Raw genomic sequence first — 7474 nt, forward strand, 5'->3', positions numbered from 1 at the left:
ATAACTCTGACAGAAAATTAGTATACTTCCGATAATTTCTTACCGAGCTACAAACATATTTGGATCGCTATATTTTTTTTTCGGTAAATGCATACGAAGCACAACATTGGCGGTCTGTCAGTGTCGAAATTTAACCTGAGCTAATAATGAATAGTTGTCTAGTAGCTTCGTAAACTCGAAGGGAACTGTTTGCCATATGCACAAGCAGATCTAACTTGTCGTTCAAGCGAGATTCTGGCTAGCGACATTTGCGTCATGCATAGGAGTTCGTATCTGTTATATCTATCTTCCGTGCCAGCGTCTTGCGTAAGAACCTAAACTTGCCTATCGCTTACTTTGAAATGAAGTGAAGGAAATGTCATCTCGATGCTACCGTCACAAAGGGACAGTATTTTATCCACGGCTATGCATTTTAACTTCTACAGTTGAATTTTACTACTACGTCGATATCTTAGGTCGGTGCTGTTACAGTCGAACTTTATGATCGCATTGTCCGAACCATAAGTTTACCAACTGGTAAACTTTAGTAAAGTTTACCAGTTGAATAGGCTAGCGGAAAATACGCATGAAAGTAATACAGGTTCATGTGTGAAGTGTCCTTGTCGAGTCCAATATCTTATAAGGTGTGATCAGTTTCACTTAATGATGGTTTCACGTAATCAGATAATGCAGAAACAGTATATGGTCACAGTGATGTCGTTTCGAATAAATCAGTCGGGTACCCGTCAAAGTATCGTGCAGTTAACCTCACAAATTGGCCTCCAGGATCGCTGCTATCGACCCAGGACTGTATATTCATAGCAGTCCTTTCACCTCTGAGGCTGATTTGCACGGTGAGAAACATGTGTCCCACTTTATGTATTAACAAAGCTGACAAGCTGGGAGATTTGCCTAGAAAGCCGAGCCATAAAAGTGCTTAATAGATGTATGCATTTGATTTATTTAATATATTCAAATATTTATATGCACATACTCGCACTAAACTATCGTTATATATATATATATGCGTGCATCTATATTTCCGCTTGAAATTATCATTTTACGGCATTATCCCACCCTATCGCACTTCAGGGAAGTACCCTTTTTCAGAATCTATTTTCTGTAAACACATAAAACACTTACAATAACATCGAATAAGACGAAAAAGAAAATACAACTTTGTATACCACTGTTTATTTAGTTTCAAGCGGTACCTTTATCTTCCTTGTGTAGCCTAGGTTGCCGTTACCAATTTGTTCTATTGAAGAATTTCGGCGTACAGCATCCTGCTGTCATCGCCAGCTAAGTTCATTTGCTTCTCGGTAAGTTCATCCGAATTTCATTCGAGCACCGTCCCTATAATACCTATAGGGGCGATGCAGATGCTTCTAAGGTGACGAAATAAAGAAGCGTGCTAACGAAAACGTCTGCCAGACACGTTTTCCTAGTGTCACAAAGCACCAATAGTGGCAACGTTGGCCCGCTTCGATTTCGATAGAGTCGGTAGGCTACCGAGGGGCATCAAAGTGGGGTAATATATAGCGCCCTTTCTTAGAAGGAACCTAAAGCATTCTGTCTATGTCGGAGTGTCTGCGAAAAAGACCCCATGAAGAAGAAAAAGAACTATTGACCTATTTACATACGTAGCGCCCTCGTACCGTCTTTCCAGTGGCACAGGGCACTCGACATGGGACAGTTAGATGAACCAACGAGTAGGTAGCGAAGCATTTGACAGCGTTGCACGTCTTCCTTGTACCAGTAGTAGTAATAGCAGCAGTAGAAATTCAATGCAAATTGTACAATCGACACAGATGGGCTCTTTTTGATAGACGACATGACACCTACTTAGGACCTACTTTAGTCAAAGCCCTTCTAGTGGGAAGTCACATCTAAAGGCAAGAGCATGAGATCGGCTATGAGCTAAATAGCAATTAGTAATATATATAGCGAATAGTTAGACTTAGGTGGTTGGAAAGATGGTTTATTCGAATTTTAGATGGAAAGGTCAAATGGTTATTTGTTGACACATACGATAGTACAATGGTAATTCTAGGTGGATTTGATAGAAGGAGGCCAAGATTCGAACCCACCCGGCGGTTCGTTTAGGTCAATATTCTATTTTCTGATAGTGTATTCAGGTAGACTATTGATGAGTTTAAGCTTTAGATGCTAATGAGCTGTTTGGAACTAACGATAGAGTCCTGTAAAGTTATGTCCTTTTTTAGGTACTTATTTTCATATTTGCTGTCAGCCGACACTACGCCATTCGAATGCTTTAAGATCAATTAGGATAAGGGTTAGAATGTGGGATTTTTACATGGACGGGTATAATTCCATATCATTGATAATGGGCTGTGCGCCATTTAAAGTTTACTTAATAGCTAGCACTGGTAAATGTTGAATTTCTCTTCGTTCCCTAGAAGCCTATTGTTTATCTTTTTGCAAAAAGATTATTTCGGCTATGTATAAGTTTATGTGGATTATGTCTACGTACGAAGACGATTTACCGGACTTGCTATTTGTCACGTAATCATTGGATTTAATGTGCCGTTCAATCATGTATTTTACATATAAGACGCCCTCTATTATATCTACCTCATGTTATTGCAGTCGATTTTGGTGTTACCTACGTGAAAGTGCCTTTAGAGTGACTGTAATATAAATTTTTCAATTTACCAGTACTCGTATATAGCAGACGCTCTCTTTCTATTCACGTAGACGTTTTCAAAATGCTGGTATCAATTAAGAAACGATTCGTCTCCATAACTTCGCCGCTTCTCGTGCGCAGACTTAAATGAAGGCTGCGGAGGTGATCCGCCAGCAGCTATGGCAAAGGAAAAGGTAAATTGCATTGTATCGGACTTCACTGTATGAAGTAACGAAAGATTTCTACCAGATTTGTTTCAATGTACACTGTATATGTGACTAAATTTATGTGCATCTGTAAATACATATACATGTCATCTAAGCTGGGTTAGCAGAAAGTGCAATATGCTCTTATATTTCGCAGTTAATTTCGTTCAATATAGCTCAAGCAGTAATTCTACTTAGCGTTTGATGAGCAGTCAACAAGTACCTGCCGTTTAGGAGGGAAAGTTTTCAGGACTGAGTGTAAGTTATTAGAAAAATCAGCATAGCAGTGGGCATGCGTTGGCTTCGTAATGACGTACGATATTGTCTAAAGTTACGTCTACCACGGAAATACTGCGGCGTGAAAGGGATTTCCTTTCCGGTAGTTCTGCTAAGCTAGATGTTATTGGTTATCATACTGTTTCAAGTGTGGCTACGTACGCTTTGTAGCTACAAATGTAGAAACCTGAATATACATTTCGAGTGAATCTAGAACACATGCTGAATCATTGTGTCCCGAAATTTATCATTATTTATCTACTCTAAAGACGCTAGTCGATATTATAACGGCAACGGTTGTATGTATCTTAAGCAGAAATGAAATTTCTAGCGCCTTAAATATCAGATCGATTATACCATAAGCAACTCAATTATATCTGACTGAGTCCGTGGTAGAGAGATCCGATACCTAACCACTATCAGATTTTTGACAGAGTCGAAGTTACGTGAAGTAGCACGGTTTAGGCAAAGCTAATAACTTTTCACATCAACAGGTCAGGCAAATAGTTTTTAGTAAAAATTCGTAAACCGTGTGCAGATTTTTTGTTATGTGCTGAAGATTCTAGTAATTATTTTCAATAAAATCTATAGCTCATGGACGTATAATTACACAAAGGAGCTATAATTTACATACGGAACTTGCTCGGCTGAAGTTAATACTAATACACGTATCCGATGCACTCATTAGGTAATTAAAGCTAGATTCCTCTTTGATAAACAGCCATAATCGTTAACCGCTACCTAACTACGATTTTCCTTCAATAGAAATTTATAACTATCGAAATTTTACTAGACACTAGCGAATTGGGTTACTACTTCGCGTCGTTTAGAACCCTAGTGAAGCCTGAACACACGTACTTCTCTAAGTTAAAGCTAAACAAGAACACATGTCATAACGCAAAACTCAAACAGCGGCCTTCGGCTTCTGAGCAGGTTATCGACATCCCTTGTGTCTGCCTAATACACCGGTAGCCTATAACGGCTTCTTAAACCCCCTGTAGCGGTACGAATTATACGTTTTAGTTATGGACGCTACTGCCAAACCTGCTACCCATCAAACGGAAACAAAACTATTTTGCGACAGCTGGAACATGTAACGGTTCGTTATATGAACACAGACAGACCGTTCGCTGCAACGTTTCGGACACGCTTACAATACCCTGCTATGCGCGTTTGATATTAATTAACGATCCGGCGTAAACCATTGCACAAGATCGCCGTGACCAAAAAATCTGTTCTGGGCTGCTACGACTGAGTGATCTGACCTCTGTCCCCTCCGCCTCACTCGATGCTCTATCTGGTTCACGTGTCGGCCAATTTCTAACGTGCGTTATTAAATACATCGCAGAAATCGACGTTTTAATGTACGTAATGGCCATTATACCGGGAATTATACCGGAACAGGCTTTTATGAGAACGCGAGAAACTTACATGCTGGGCAAAATCATGGCTGGTCATGTTTATCGGGTCCAACGTGAGCGATGAGATGAAACATTTAAACTATACGAAACTGTTTGTTTAGTTGACACCCGGCCTTAGTGGCAATATTTGGTGTGAGGATATATAAACAGATAGCATGGCTTCTTTTCATTGACTTTGCATAACCGATGACTAACATGAATAAAGTGGTAAAAGGATTAACAATGTACCAACTTTTAATACGCTTTTTAAACAGCTGTATTTTATGAACCGTTAAGCGATATGTATGCACATGTCTATGTACGTACTAAGAAGTTAGTATCTGACCCGGCTTGAGTTGAAATCAATCAATCAATTGATAATAATGTAGAAATTTTACATGTCACACAACGACTTTCAATGATATTGAGAACATGTATTTATAATTCGGTGGAAAGCTTTTAAAAAGAGCCGTTTGTCGTCCATCTCAATGAAGATGTTCGGCACCTGTTGAAGCCTAAGCACCGAATTAGGTTATACAGCGTCAGGTTTCTGATCAATCAAAGCAATCAGAATTAGGTTTTCTGTGTCCAGATATATTGTATTTCTAGATCTTAAGGGAAACTTAGCATGTTTTATCTGTAGAAAGTAGTCAGTATTGAATAGCAGATACTTCTCGATCGAGGAAAATGCCCTTAATCATAGCTCCTTATTCGTTATTTTTTGCGTAAATGAGTAGTAGTTTGTGAGGGGTGCCTACATAAGAAATAAAAAATTACTGGAAAATACTTGAACTTAAATCGGTTTGTAATTATTTTTTACGCGAATAGCACGATACAACCCCACACTGGTACAGTCTTGCACAATAACCAAATACGCAGTAAATTTTTAATGAGTCACTGCACAGTGAAATTAAGTTGTAAATGCAAAATCGTAAAATAAAATCACAAACTTTATTAAAACCTAGCAAGCAAACTTAGTCTAAGTTCACACTAACTAATAAATACGAGGTGGTGCAAACATTCAAAACAGCTGGAGCGTGTCAAGGAGACGGTCTTTACTTCACCTTGTTACATAATCGTATGTTTGGCTCAACGCTATCCAAATGAGTTATAGGAAGTGAATTAATGAAAAAAAATCGAAAGAAAACTTCTTTTCAAGCACTCTACAACAATTACCATAACCATATGAACCATACCATATTTTCGTCCGCTTGAAATAGTTTAAGTACTTCAAATGAGAGATATATACCTCTACAATTGTGTCGAAGTCAAAAAAGCGCGGATCAGTATTTCCTCGCGCACATGATCGCGCATAAATAGCCTGAGAGTTAGGGCTTACTAGTTTCCATAAAATGAAGCATTTGATGAAGACGAACTATGCGGTAATATCGCTGGACGAGTTCGCATGAGCTTTCATAAAAATTGTTAACGATGGAATACTCATTCACAGATACATCAATATATTGAAATTATATATCGACTCGAACTGCTTTTTTTCTCCGTGTAACAGCGGCCTTGCCCCATTGGGGCATAGCGGTTCTGCCGAGCACTGGTCGAGAATCACAAATGGTTCAAGGCTGTTGTTTTGACATCGTACAATGATTTGCTTCTTGTGTACAGAGTGAAAGTAATGGTGGACTCTTAACTAAAGATTACGTTGTTACGTTCTTCGCAATGACAGACATGATCAGATGACCTAAGAGGGGAACTAGTTTAGATAGTTGGGACGCAGCGGTATGGTCACGAAATGCGAAGAAGTGTATACGAGAGCAGTGTGACCCAGTCAGAAACTTCAAGGGAATATCAGATCCGCAGACGAAATTCTGGCGTGTGAGGGGAAAGAAATGTTCAACGACTACTAGATTTATGATTGTCATAGTTCACCGGACCTAAACAGCTGCCAATTTAACAGGCTAGCTTTCATAGAAAAATAAACTTCTAAACCGATCATAACATCCGAATTGTTGCTCTAAACCATGTATCTGCTATGGTCTATCCTGGTATAATGAATATCTTTAGGACAGAGGAAAATGGCACAAAATTTGCAAAATCGATTATTTGTCGTGGAAGCAGGTCACTCCTAAGTTGCCATGCAAACAATGCGACGATAAAGACGTTATACAAACGTAAAGCTCCGCTGAGTTTACGTTACAAATCTCCGTGGCGGACCTAGTTACGTTAGCAGCTTTAGGGATCAGTCTACTCCCATGGTACATTACCAAATTATATGAAAAAATCCGAAAATGGCATAGAGAAACTGCTTAACTTTATTAGTTACTATTAAGTGTATTCATGGCCAACTGAACTCCTTCATCTCTACAAAAGCCTTCATTGATGGCATTACAATACCCCTCCAAATTAGAGAACGCTCCTTTATTTCCCAAGTGTCTTATGTGATCCCTTTTCACTTCCAGTCCCTTTTTCTTACGCCTGTAATTCTAATATTTATATCTATAAATCTCTATTTGTCCTTCTTTGTTTTTAGGCTCTGGATATCTGTAAGGCGCACCGTTAATGTGAAATTAGTGAATTGCATGTTTACAAGGTGACGCCCCGATTCTTCAGTCTTTCCTTACTTCTCTTCTCATCTGAATCGATAAACTTTACTTCATTTCCAAAAATTGATCCACCAGAACCCATTTTTGCACCAAACCTGACTGTATATTTTATCAGCGTATATCTTTCTAGAATACCGCTCTTGATATGCGCTCGATCTCGGCTAGCAAGGCCCGAACTAACAACTTCCCATGACATCCGAGTTTCTTCCATGGTACCTCAGGATGAACCTCTACAACGGGCTCCCGTTTTCTCTTTGTGACTTGACTCCTCCTTTAACTTAACTATCGAGCCACCCTCTTATTTTTGGCTTAAGCTCTTGAACCAATGCTAACCACATAAATATTAAGTATTCTCGATCGGGGTTCTATCGTATCAACGTCAAAGACTTGCTGTATTGACGTCTAATA

The sequence above is a fragment of the Varroa destructor genome, unplaced genomic scaffold (genome assembly GCF_002443255.2).
Source record: "Varroa destructor unplaced genomic scaffold, Vdes_3.0 BEIS01000005.1, whole genome shotgun sequence".
In the NCBI taxonomy this organism is placed as follows: domain Eukaryota; kingdom Metazoa; phylum Arthropoda; class Arachnida; order Mesostigmata; family Varroidae; genus Varroa; species Varroa destructor.